Here is a 14,983-nt window from a genome sequence, read left to right as displayed (position 1 = left end):
ACTTAAGGCAGGATAGTGGCTTAATATTTCAAGAGCTACGCATCGGCGAAAAATATAGTTCAATGTTTTCAAGGAATAGATTTAATGATAATAATTTTGACCCATCATTCTCTTTCCCTGAGGATGCGGTGGGGGGGGGGGGGCAACTTTAAAATCTTAAATATGAACCTTGAACTTTTATTTATTCAAGACATCAACTTTTCTGAAAAAAATACTCTAATGTAACAGATAGTTGACTTTTAGTTCACAGATGGCGCTTCAGTGTCAGTAGGAAAATGAGTTGCAAATTATATGATCTATCAAAAATTTTATCTAACAATACACAAAGACTTGTCACCCAAAATTGCGATTGCAGTGTCATCTGTGAACTGAAATGCAAACTAGGATATATTTTTCTGTCGAAAATGCAAGTCTGCAATAAAAAAATGGAGTTTTCTTTTGATCATGGAGATGTGTTAAACGGAAAGACGATCACATATTTACTAGACAAACTTTAAATTTAATTGATCGAGACAGACAGTAATTATTCTGATGTAATGTTCAACAGTGCATGTGTACAGTTTATAAAACGCCATCTATTTTCAATAACTTACAGTTCTCATTTCAGATTTTCAAATTGCTTTCATCCCAACTCGTGCATATGCGGTTGGGGTTAAGTTTGGATATCATGATCATCATCTATTTTCAATAACTTACAGTTCTCATTTCAGATTTTCAAATTGCTTTCATCCCAACTCGTGCATATGCGGTTGGGGTTAGGTTTGGATATCATGATCATCATTTATTTTCAATAACTTACAGTTCTCATTTCAGATTTTCAAATTGCTTTCATCCCAACTCGTGCATATGCGGTTGGGGTTAGGTTTGGATATCATGATCATCATTTATTTTCAATAACTTACAGTTCTCATTTCAGATTTTCAAATTGCTTTCATCCCAACTCGTGCATATGCGGTTGGGGTTAAGTTTGGATATCATGATCATCATCTATTTTCAATAACTTACAGTTCTCATTTCAGATTTTCAAATTGCTTTCATCCCAACTCGTGCATATGCGGTTGGGGTTAAGTTTGGATATCATGATCATCATCTATTTTCAATAACTTACAGTTCCCATTTCAGATTTTTAAATTGCTTATGCGGTTGGGGCTAAGTTTGGACATCATTGAATTTATCTTTTGAAAATATTTCATTCATACAATTTTTTTATACTTACCATGTAAACTAAATAATTAAACTATTAAACTAATATTTTTAATAATTATGTTTTATTATTAAATCATGAATTTGCATATCATTTCAGATTACTTAATGAACTAAAGGACAGAAAGCTATGGTTAATAAAAACCTATGTATGAAATGTGTGATGAATTAGATAAACGAAATTCTTTAAAAAAAATGTATGTGTTTAAAAATGTGAAAATTATTTTATTTTGTTTTACATCCGTCGTATCGTCCCGCCAGGTGCCGGAAGAGAATCATATATGTTCAATGTAACCATATTCAAATTTACAGTAACATTAGCCGACCCGCCTGTGTAGGGGACAAGGAACTGTCCTTGCATCAAAAAGGTCCTGGGTTCGAATCTCGGTCAGGGCATGGATGTCTCTTTCTCTCTGTGTGTGTTCTATGTCCTTTCTCCTTTGTGTGTGAATGTGACCCGCCTTATAAACGGGTTGTGGTTGTGCGAATGGCGTGGCAAAAGTCGAATTCCTGGCCATAGATGGCGCCACTGAAAAACAGGAACAGCAATCAAACCCCCACTGCATACGACAAAAAAAAACCTAACTTTAAAACTATTTATGTAAAAAAGATGTAATTTTGGAAATTCATCAATTTCGTAATAATCAGGCTTAGGCACGACATATTTAACTCTGGCACAGAATTTTAATTCAGGGAAATATTGCTAAAATGTGGACACCACTGAGAAATATATTCGATAAAGAGAGAGGCTCGCTTATGACAAAGACATTCTAGCTCAGAAATTAATTGCTGAAAGTTATTTCGTTAAAGTATTATTATACTTAAATAAATATAAGCTTTTTAAATGGGAAATTATGTTGATACTTATTTTAACTTTATGAAAACATAAAGAAAAATATTCTAACATGTAGGAAAATACGCAGAATTATCATTGCTGCGCTTCCGCAAATCTTATTTCGCACTCAATCAGATGTATGAGTTAAAGCCCTTAAATGGGCTGTAAACTCAGGTAACGAATTTTTATAGGATATGGGATTTCAATGATTGCGTATTTTCTTTTCAAGAACCCAGCAAGTTTGGATTTATGTTAATTAAACCTAAGTCTTTACTGTTTGCCTATAAAATATTTGTATATATTGGTGTTTAACACGTTCACTCCGGGAAAAGTGAAAATACTGGTAGAAGAACTATTTCAATATTAGATAATATTCGGGAGGAGTTAATCTACTCTCAACAATAACAATTCACTGTAAGGAAATTTAATACGGCGAAGAAACAATTCAATATAAAATTTGCATCCGTTAAAAACAATTGGTAGTTATGGATTATTATTATTCCCGAAAAAAAACTAAAAAATGAAATTTATTTGTTACCAGTTTTTACTCCAGTGCGCTGCCAAGATGAGACAATCTAGCGTGACCCACCGGTGGATCACCCCGGCGTGAACGTGCTAAAGGTACTTTGAATAAGATTTATTAACTGAATGAAACTATTTTTCTACATTTTTAAATATAAAAAAGTTAACTTTTTCTTAATAAATTATTATTTTATTTCGACAACTTGATATTTTCTTTTCAGCAAGTTCCGAGTTATGTTGATGATAAAAAGGATTTTATTGCATACGTTTTAAATATTTGCATATAATGGTGTGAAAAAAATATTGAATAAATTTTTTTAAAATTGGAATAAAACTAATTTGCTACCCTTTTAACTATAAATAGTTAGCTTTACTTGATAAATTATTAATACATTTCAACGACTTTGTATTTTCCTTTCATTGATGATTTCTTTGACTTTGTTATGGATAACAAAGTCTTTACTGTATCATTTTAGATTTTTGCATGTAATGATTCAAAAAATTATTTAATCGAATTTATTATCTTAATGAAACTATATTGCTACCGTTTTAAATATAAAAAATTATTTTTATGTAATAAATTATTATTAATTAATAACGTTGTCACACCTTCATCCAAGTACCCTTGCAAGTTAGGGACTACGTTAACAATAACAGAATCATTTCTGTATACGTATTAAATAATATTGAAACCAATTAACATACATGCCAACTCTAACCGGATTTTCCGGAAGATTTTATTTTCATATTTAAAGAGGTAGTAAATATATACTATTTCTTCTTTTATAAACATAATTTTTAAATGTTGATCACCACTATTCTTACAAAAACTAAGCACATATATTAATATGCGTTACTATCATGGTTGTCAACTTAAGTTTTCTCAAATACAACGAATTTGTTTGCTCAAAATTGAAGTTTTAATTTCATTTTAGTACCACTGGGAAAAATGATAATGGAAGAGATTAAAAGTTGGCAGGTATGAATTTAATAATTTAAGAATGATACTATTTTGATACCTTTTTAAATATAAAAAAAAATTCTCCCAGAAAATCTAAAAAAGCAACAGCTAAGTAAATATTACAGTTTGAAGTTCAAATACGCAGATTTTTCTAAGCATGTTCCGAGGTTGTCTCTCGCCTGGCGAATTCGGAAAGTCACGATTTTCAACTTTTACGTAGCTTGTTCATACAATTCACACTATCTATGAGAATTATTAATACATAATCTTCTTAGTTTTTTTCGGAAGATTTACACTTACAGCTTTAACACTCTAAGTGAAAATCACGTATGATTGAATGATGAAGACTAAGAAAAAATTTTCTTCTTAAAATAAAGAATTTTTCATCCCAGTTTTTTAAAGGAAAACACTCCAGCTTGACGATGAACAACCGTTTGAGTCTGATCTATATTTGTTGTTACTTTCTAAGTAAGTCTGTACATTGTTTTTATTAATTTATTAGACATTTTAATATTTTAACGGGCGTGATACATAGAAAAAAAAATCAAAAATTACTTCATTCATCAAAATTACTCATCACGATTACTTTATTTGCTGTAAACCTAAGAGCATATTAATTTTTCCTTTCAAACCAAGACTTCCCTACATTCTCAGAAAAATCTGTTCTATGTTTAACCGTTATAACATCAAGATAAACAAACTTTCAAACAATGGAATGGTCACTAAAAACGTAAAATTTTACGATTTTCATTGTCACTTCCTGGAACGGATGGCTTAGATTTACGCTTTTCCATTGTCAATTTTTAGGATGGGTCATGTAGATTTACATTTTTCAGTTATTAGTTTCTAGGACCTGCAATGTAGATTAACCTTTCTCCATAATTATTTCCAACTAAGGGCCAAATAGATTTGCATTTTTCATATATTACTCCCTAGAACGGGCGGCGTAGATTTAATTTTTTTAATTATTACTTCCTAGGAAGGGTCATATATATAAATGGACGACGTCGTTTTACATGTTTCAATTGCCACTAAAGACGGGTCATGTCATGTCATGAGAGTTGTGTTTTTTATTGTTTTAGTGACAGTTAAACATTAAAAAATTGCAAAAAGAAACAGATCAAGTAGATAAAATTAAAAAGTTTTACCAAGAAACCCATTAAATATTTTAAGGTTGTTGTAAGCTTAAACGATAACTGTAAGCTTATGCTGTAAGCTTAAACGTCAAGCGCTATATGTCTTAGCGCTAAGTAAGAAATATATAGTGAAAGAATTTAAATCTTTGTGAAAGAATATAGAATGTGTCGTTTAAGAGAATTGATGCTTGAATGGATTCGAATACTTATAAACCAAATGGCATGTTAAAATTGAGCTACGTTTCTCTACGTAAGTTTAGAATGTGAATTAACGTGAAGTTAATGAATTACAGCACCGTATCTCGCATCGAATTTATTGAAATATAATTCTTTCTTTTCTTCGTCTTTAACTTAACTTAGAATAATTATTTGTTTATGTATTTTATTGCGGAGATACCAACTGCTCCAGTCACGCCAAAATGATTAATAAAACGGTAAACTACAAAGTAAATTTAGCAAACATTTGATTATTTTTGCTTGCTTTTTAAGTGGAATAGTAATACATAATTATTATAAAGTGGTGAATAATATAAGCGTACGAATTATTTAGAAATAGTGGTGGATAAAAATCTACAAAATTGAATTTATTAAACCAACAATCACAATTGATAAACTACCACTTTAAAATATATATTTTCTATCCGGAGCAAGTTGGCATTTCTGTATTGTAACAGTGTCTCCAAATATGTTATTTTATCATGTATCAAGGTATGATTTATCTATATTCATCAATTATGCCTTTCATTTTTCAAAAATCAATTATTGTACATATCAAATCATGTTTTATCTTTATTTTTGATTTAGTCTACAATCAATATTTCTAGTGTTAAGTAAAAAAGCCAATTTGTAATATTGAATTTTTTTATTGTTTTATTATTTCACAAGCAAACGGCTTGATTTTTTATGGCTACCACAATGTATTCGAATGAACTTCAATGTATGTCATAATTTAATATGTGCTAGTTTAAATATAGAAATTTAATTAGTGAAATATGCATCAATTTATGTTAATATTTATTTATGTCAACTTATGTATATATATGTCAAATTATGTTTATATTTATATATGTCAACTTAGATTCGATGAATCAGATATTCAAATGTTATATTTAGTCAAGCAAAGTGCTTGTTTTTCTATTAGCTACCACATCGACTGATAAATTCAAAATGTTATTACTATAAATTTTCTGTAAATTTCTAGATGTATGGGATAGGGGGCGCTAAGTGGCCCAGGTGCCCAATTTTTGCAAATAAAGTAAAGTATGTAAAGTATTGTAACAGTGATATATTTTTGTTATGTGTATCTGGCAACTTCGATGCATAACTTAAACGATATTATCATTCGACAATATCTAAAATTTTTAAAAGTGTACCGATTTTCTATTTATTATTTTTAATTTTTTTATGCGGTTTTTCAATGATAGTATATAGCAAGAAATGTTACTCCTTATAGAGTTTAAAAAAATATTTTTCGTAACACTAACATTTGACTATTTTTTATCATGTTTAACATTTCATTATTTTTCCGAATGTTAAGTTTTAACATTTTAGTGTTGTTTTGCAGTGATGATTCATAAGAAGGATTTATTGTGGTTTCAAACATTTAAAAGTTTGTGTTTCATAACGCTAATATTTATTTATATTTTATAATACAAATATTTATTTATTATACTAATATTTATTTATTTTTCATAATGCTGAAATTTAACTCTTTTTCCTAATGCTAAGATTTGCTGTAATTTTTAATATCTTACTGTTATTTTACATAATTTAAAATATTTTTTTGACTATACAAACATTTATTATTTTCTATTATGCTAACATTTAATTCTTTTTTTTCACATATTAACACTTAATTATTTTTCGTAATTCTAAGATTTAATATTTCAGGGCCATTTGGATTTAATATTAAGATTTAATATTCAGTGTTATATCTCAGAACAAGAATTTATTTTTATTTTACAGTTAAAAATATTTAAAAAGAAATAAATACTAACATTAAATTATTATGCGTACGAAATTATTATTAAGTAGCCATTAATTATTTCGTAGCCGGAAGAAATTGGAAATCGCGGTTACAAGAAATAAAAGATAATCCTTGCAGACTAGAAAGCATTATGAAAATTAAGATCTAATTTTGAGTTCGTAATGGGTAGTTTTAGTATTAAAATGAGAGAAGAAAATTAATATGCTGTTTAAAATTAATAGATTACCACTGTGCAGAGGGTACATGCATTGGGTTTATAACCCAATATATATTTATTTATAAACCCATGATCTTTAACGTAGTTCATTCTGGTAATTGGAATGCAGGAGTATAAGGAATTTAACATTACTAACTTACTTTACTTTATTAATAAAAAATTGGGCACCTGGGCCGCGCAGCTGCCCCTATCCCATACATCTAGAAATTTGCATAAGTTTAAAGTGATAACATTTTGAATTTAGCAGTCGATGTGGTTGCTAATACAAAATTACAAGCACTTTGCTTGGGTAAATAAACATTTGAATATCGAAACTAAATTTACACATATAAATATAAGCATATAAATATAAACATAATTTGAAATACATTTGCATAGGTTGACATAGATAAATATAGTAGATATAACATTTGAATATCGAATCTAAAGTGACACATATTGACATATATAAATATAAACATAATTTGAAATAACATTACTAACTTTATAAGACGGCAATATTTATATATGAATAATTTTCTTAATTATAGCGGTAATAAAATTGTTCTTCACCTTATCATTTATAATCTTAAATTAGGTTTTATTTTCAAAAACTAAATTCACTATCTGAAGCAGGGGTGAAAGCGAGACGGAAAAGAAGAAAGGCTGGTAGTAAAACCATTTCAGTTATGGCTAGTTTTGGGGAGGAATTTACTTATTCTTTTTTTAAATGTTTCAACAATATCTACTTTATCTTGGAAAAGAAGCAGTTTTATATATATGTCAGAATTATAAAAGAAATCTTGATAGTTACAGATATTTCATTTTTTTCGAAAACAATGCTGGAATGAAATGCTTTACGTACCAGGTTTTTCTCTTTTCCGTCTTGCTATATAAGGGCTTTCACCCATGGTCTGAAGCTGAACCCATGCCAATAGTCACAACTACTATCATAAAGACCAGATGAAGAAGTGAGATGCCCGCTCCGCGGGCAGGTACTTCGCTCCAATTCCTATCAAGTCAAGTCAAGGTCTGAAGCTGAATCTATTGTATGAATTTGTTCTTGGTGTTTAAACATAAGCTGAAAGTGAATGAGTGAAGCCGAATTATGGTTTTCGTTTAAATTCACACTAAGAAAAATTGTTATCAACTTTGATAATCGCTATTAGGGAAACATAATTCTTTATTAACGATTTAGTTAGTTTATTTTGGTTTGAAAAGGGCGTCGTGGAACGCAAAGTGGATAACTTAAAAATGCATGTGTTTATCATAGTTTATTCAATACATGGTTATTTGATAAATTATGTGTTCTTTATCCAAAAAAAAAATTGGTATTTCTTTTTCGTTAGCATTTTACTTTAAATAATATAGTACAAGCAACCAAATTATTAAGTAAATAATGGATTATTTAGTGGATTTAAATATAACTACAAGTTTAAAAAATGTTAAAGAAAACAGTTTAAAATAAAACCTGTTTGACACTTTCACAGAACCTTATCTTCCCTGAAGTACTATTTTGGAACAGCTGATCTATAGTCTTTATGTAGATAAAATATACCCAGTAAAAAATTGAGCTATGTTTTAATAATATTTTATATCAAATTTTATTTCAGTTGGCATTGTTATGTGCGGTAAGTACTGTTTCAAATTCTCTTGAATATTTTAATGAATTCTTAAGAGATACTTATAAACTGATATCAAGATTATTTTTATTCAAACTCATAATTCTCTTTTATAATAATCGTCGCAGCATCTTTTAAAAAATAAAAGACTATCCGAAGACTAGTATAGTTTCTCTTTGTTTATCTCTCAAAGAAACGATAAATCTTCATTTTTTTGCGGGATTTTTATACAAGTGATTAGTTTATACAGTGATTAGTTCTAAGATTGCAAACAATATTATTTCTAAAATAAACAGAAATCTGAAACCTAAATGTTTGTTAGCTTTAAATTAAATTGAAATAATTTAAATCAATTGCTTCTTAGTAAAAACTAAATTGGCTACCACTTTTTATTTTATGTTTTTGATATGACGCTGCACACTTTCGTTTATACCTTTTCGGTCTAGCTATTTCTAATTAAGTTATATTAAAAAACTTTTGCAATTAAAATACCATATGATTTAGATTCTTCGATAGAATTGAATTTTCCGCCATTTTTTTCCCTCTTTGATGGTAAGTATGTTTATCACCACCCATTACATGTCCTAAAATGAATTTTATAAATTCTACAAACTATAAAATGAATTATTCATTTTTTTATACTTTTCCTAAAACTAGAACATGGTCAACATTTTTGTTAAGAAGTACTTCATCAGAGCAGAAGTTAATAACAAAAGGCATCCTAAATTAAAAGTGGTAGAATAGTTTATCCTGATCATTTAAAGGGCAGTGTTCATATCGCCTACGTTACTTTGTGAACAAGATCACTTCAGCGACAGCTCACAGTCTGGGATAGCTTGGTAGGTAGGCTGTTGGCTCATGTCCAAGAAGTAGCGGGTTCGACCCCTGCTGACCGAAGACTCCCCATAAAATAAATGGTGGCTGGTGCACGTTAAATCTGTCTGTTCACCGAATCCACCATGTTCCCATAACAAGTCATACCTCTGGGGGTACTGAATTAGAGATAGATCGTTCTTTGGTTCATGTCATAATTCCGATTTGCAAATGAATATATGAATGTATAAATGAGTTCGCCCAATAAAAGGGTTTTGAGGCGTGTGTTGCTGAAGTCTTATTCTTGGCCATAGAAGAGCCAATGAGAAACAAGAAACACGCCATTTGCCTTACATTCGCTTGGTTTCTCCAAGCAGGCTTGTAGATATTGGCAAGTAGCATTAGAAACAACAACACCGACACGATCACTGTGCCAACACTTCCCACATCGTCGACAATTCATTTCTCCGACACAATCTTTTCGCTGACATGATCAATTCAGTTGTGGTTTTCTTTGAATTTTGATTTTTTATTTCAATTTTCTTTAATTAGTTACTTAATTTTTCTTAAAAACATTTTTTTGATTTTTTAAAAATATTTATTTTTATTATTTTGCGGTAGTTATGAAAATGGTCCGAAATAACTTATTTACACAAAATGTGCTGACATTTTGAAAAGCAACTATTAAGTATAAGCACTGTAGAGATTAACTAAATTTGAAATGGAGTGCATGTCAATTTTATTTTTGAATCTCTAAGTAATGCTTTTTTTAGAAAAAAATAATAATGACACAGAATTAAAAACTAAAATTTCTTTTCTATAAAAAAATAATGAAATGTAAGGCTATATTGTTATTGTTAATTAGTTAAAAATAATTTTATTTTGTGCTCTAAGAGCACAAAATAAAATGATTTTTCATGGAAAAGATATGTACGTATTATAATCTTATTTCCTTTTCTTAAGTAGGACCTCTTGGTTCTAGTATGTATATTTTTTTTTTGTGTTTATTTTTTTTTTAAGTTGTGTGACGATTACAAATTTTAATGATCGTGAACGTTTTCAAAACATTTGAAAGGTTATTGAAAAAAATGATAGATTTACTTATTACTGGTTACTTTAAAATAACTAATTAACCTTTTGGATCCAATTTATTTAAAATCACAAATAAGAGGAAACAATCAAATTAAAGACCTGGTTGTAAGTTTTTGATTAAGAATTTTTTTGTTAAATAGTTACCAAGAGTAACTGACACCTTCACTAAATGAGTTAAATTCACAATTCAATTTTAGAGCTACAATAGTATTCAAGAAGTATTGTTTGCGCCTATATATCATACCTGCCAGCTCTTCCGGATTTTCCGGAAGATTTTATTTTTATATTTAAAGTGGTAGTAAATATATACTATTTTTTCTTTTATAAACTTAATTTTTAAATGATTTTGATCAGCACTATTCTTCCAAAAATTAAGCACATACATTAATATGCGGTACTATCATGGTTGTCAACTTAAGTTTTTACAAATGCAACGTATTTGTTTGCTTAAAATTGAAGTTTTAATACCACTGAGAAAAATGATAATGGAAGGGATTAAAAGTTGGCAGGTATGATATATGTATATATTTCCTTTAAAATTTTTTTATTGGAAACGATTATTATAATTAAAACGATTTATTTCATATTTGCTACCACTTTAACAAAAATTTAAATTTCCAGACCATGAGAACCTAGGCTGAGAGAGAGAACGACGACTTCGTATACTAAGCTTAACGGCACTACCAATTCCTCTAAGGGCACTATAATTTCTCTAGATGATTATCTAAGTATCGACCCCGAAGGGGCCTTAACCAACACGGTTTTTTATAGGTAGTCCGATCAGACCACTGTGCAGGATATCCACTTTCCGAACGAGTCAGTTAATACAAAATTTAGTTGAAACAAGAAAGTGGTAGCAAATATATGACTAAAATTTTTTTTATTTATGAATATTATTGGTTTGCCTTATTCACTTGTCAACCACTACAGATTCAAATATATATGATAAATTTCTCTCACTTACTTTTATTAAAGGTTTTGGGTTCATGCGCACAACTGGTTCACTTTTTAAGCAGTCTGCGCGGACTACTTATAAGAGACCGTGTGGAGTCTATTTAATGTAGGAGGTGATGCCGTAACTAACTCATTCATCCGAGTGGGAAAATTTTTGAAGTTCGCAGCATGACTCCAAGAGATGAGAAGAGAGATGTTTGAAAACTTGAATTAGTGAATGTAAAAGTTCTAAGTGAGATGGAGAAACAGGGGTCTTTCCCTGTAGGATAGTTTGAAGAAGGGTAAAAACTTCTTCTTTCTGTAAAGTTCTTTCACTATAGAAACAAGTCGATGAGCTGATATGATTCCGTAGTAGGAGCCTTGAGATAGCGTGAAGATTTTCTGCTCGGCTCTATTTCTAAAGAAATTTGATCTAGATTGAAGTTGAATGGAAATCCATGAATAGAACTTTGTAGTTTCTCTCGGAAGTAGCTGGGGTAGCAGGAGTGGGAGGGGGGGGCTTCGCTGTTCTTATCCTCTGATGATGATGAAGGTTCTAAGTCCAAAAGGAAAGCAGATGGAGTAGACTTTTTCTTCTTCTTTTCAGGTCTGTTTGAATCTGCATTTAGCTTAGTTGCAATTTCCGAGACTTCGATCGGTAAGGCTATCTGCTCAATCTCAGTTGTTTCAGGCTCTGAGGTAGGAGTCTCTTCGATCTGGAGTGTCGACTGCTCGGGAACATCTGTATCAGAGGCCGAATGAGTCTCTTCAGTAAACATGGGAGCAGCTTTTGCCTCAGGCACTGGGTTGTAATAATTAAGGCCTCTCCGCGCCTTCTGGAAATTGGAAGTCTTTAAACTTGAAACAATTATCTTTATTTAAATAAACTGGGCTCCTGGGCGCGAAGCGGTTCCTATCCTATTCATCATTAAATTACATACAGTAAGGTGAAATACATTGATTTGGGAAACATTGGGGTAGCCATAAAAAAATCAAGCCGTTTGCTTGTGAAATAATAAAACAACGAAAAAGTTCTAAATAGCAAATTGACGTTTTTACATTACACTAAAAATATTGATTGTAGACTTAAAACGATAAATCATGATTTGATATGTACAATAATTGATTTTTGAAAAATGAGAGACATAATTGACGTAAAACAATTATCTTGCAGGGTTGCCAACTATTAATCTTTCTGTAAAAATTTATTCTAGTGGTACCTAAGTTTGAGTTTTAATGTATAATTTATTATTCCTTTGAACTAATTTTTCTCACCACTGCATGTAAATCATTTAACAGTCCATATGAAACGCCTCTGTTCAAGCTCTCTCGGTTCCTCCCTGACCGAGCGGTATCACCCACCGAATGCAGTGCAAAGCGTGGAGGTAGCGGGTTCAAATCCCGCTGTTACCCTGGATATAGCTTGGTGCTATCCTTCTCTGTACTGTGCTATCTGTCTTTCTATTTAACAAAGGTTTATAAGCCTAAATTGATAGCACAAGCCTGAAAATGTTTGTTATTCAAATAAATTAATCCACCTCTCTCGTGCTGAAATTTTTAAAATGTTGACAAAATCACCAAAACAGCTTTGGTTTTTAAATGTCTACCACTCTATTAATTATTTTGCAGAACGCATAGTAGTTGGCAGGTCTCATAGCTACCACACTGACTGCTGACCACAAAGAACTCATACAATGCTGAATAATTCACGATGAAGAGGATAGGGGACGGTACGAGGCCCAACTAGCATAACAAGTTCTTGTCATGGCGATGAATAAAGTCGGAAATTGAAACATTAATATCTAAGATACTTTTTAGAAGCAGGTTTATTTAATCCGATGCAGGGTAGTTTTTATCCTCTTAATGTTATGTTAAAATGTGGTTGGGATAGAGATCAATTTATAAAAATATACTCATTAAGCATATTATCTAAAATTTATTTGATTTTCAAAACGATTCTTTTGATAGAAAGATGCAGAGATGCCAACTGCTCCGGACACGTCAAAATAATTAAAATAGGGGCAAATAACTACTATGTACATTTCGCAAATATTTGACTAATCTTGCTTGCTTTTTAAAAGGTATAGCATGACATAGGTACTGTAAAGTGGTGAATTATATAAGCCTACGAATTATTTAGAAATAGTGGTGGATAAAAATATTCTAAATTGAATTTATTAAACCAAAAATCACAATTCATAAACTACCACTTTAAAATATATATTTGCTGTCCGGAGCAAATTGGCATCTCTGAAGATGGATGGGTGTTTCAAAATTTTACATATTGCAAAAAAAAAAAAAAAAAAAAAAAAAAATAGCCTAACATTTGAGCTTATGAATAAACGAATGTTTATTAGTACAAATTAGTACTAATGTGTGTTTATTAGTACAAATTAATTCTATGAGAAATATTCATACGAACGAATGCATATCGCGTAAAAGAAAATAGATCCCCAGTGCTTTGCCTCTCTTCTTTACCCCATGCAAACCTTTACTGTTACCCTCATTTGCCATACAAGGATGCCGTGTGCTCCTAAAAATTGAAGATGTGATATGATCTTAATTCATTTTTATTTATCTAATCTATTTAATTATTTAATCATATCCACGACCTCGACTTATATTGCAAATTACATATATTTTTTAGATTATGTTTTTGTTTTAAATATTAATAATTTGAAATGCAATTCCTAATAGTACTTATGATTGGTTGATATTAAATAAATAAAAATGAACTCAGTTTCCATCATTCTTGTCATTTTTAGTCGCCCGTGGCCTTTCTGTAGCCATGTAACCTGACGTAGCCTGCGTTGACCTGAGTTCCAATATAAATATTATAAAACTATACTTTAGTAACTATATTATAAAACTATATTTAATAGATCTAAATCTGTCGTGGCAAATTATTAATTATAAAAATTACAAATTTTAGAGTGGTGCATGTTAAAAGCGCCTCGGTGATGACGTCAGTTTTATTTAATTTATAACAATATTTTTCTTCTTTGTCTTAACAGATTATGCATACGGCAGCATTCGTAAGTACGCTTATTTTATATTTTTAATTATTGTGATGATTTATGTCTATAATGATCAGGGTAGAGTAAAACCTCTCGGGTTCGACCTCTCATCGTTCCACAGTCATATGGTCGTTGATTGAGTTTGATCGTTCATTATCATTATTGTTATCGAATTTACATTATTTTTTATATGGTTAGTATCATTTTTTGGGGGCAAAAATGCCATTTCTGTTGGCGTCATGAAGAAATAATCTATGAACAAAATTCATCGTCTATAATAATGATCCCAACTGATATAATTGTGTGTAAAAAAAAACAAATTTACCAATTATGAATAATAAAGCTTAATTTAAATAAATAAATGGTTATTTTTTTTTGCTTAAGTTTGCATTTAATTTTATATCATAAAAATTGGCTAGTTTTAAAAGAGGAGACATTTTTTTTGTTTGAGATGCTTCTTTTCTCTAAAATAAATTTTTTCTCTAATTTTACTTTCAACTCTAAAAGTAAATCATTGATGGCATCGTCTTTAATTTACTTTGACTGCAACATGAGGTTGTATCAGCAAAAAGAACTCTCTAAATACGAGCTCACACAAACATTTTGAATATTTTTTAATCTACTCACTTGTTCTGTTGAAATTTTTGTTTCGATATTTTTCCGTGT

The 14,983-nt window shown here is 30.1% G+C and overlaps 1 long non-coding RNA gene across 1 annotated transcript; it reads left to right on the top strand.

Annotated features, from left to right (window-relative positions):
* The first annotated feature begins 3,380 nt into the window (after nt 1–3,380).
* LOC107438612 (uncharacterized) lies at nt 3,381–14,341 on the top strand. Its single transcript, XR_001583399.4, has 4 exons — nt 3,381–3,989; nt 8,454–8,471; nt 10,242–10,256; nt 14,315–14,341. It is a non-coding gene; the product is annotated as an uncharacterized LOC107438612 (long non-coding RNA).
* Nucleotides 14,342–14,983: the final 642 nt, after the last annotated feature.

The sequence above is a fragment of the Parasteatoda tepidariorum genome, chromosome 5 (genome assembly GCF_982258835.1).
Source record: "Parasteatoda tepidariorum strain Cologne lab strain chromosome 5, Ptep-v5.0, whole genome shotgun sequence".
NCBI lineage: Eukaryota > Metazoa > Arthropoda > Arachnida > Araneae > Theridiidae > Parasteatoda > Parasteatoda tepidariorum.
This window is presented reverse-complemented; position numbering and strand designations above follow the sequence as displayed.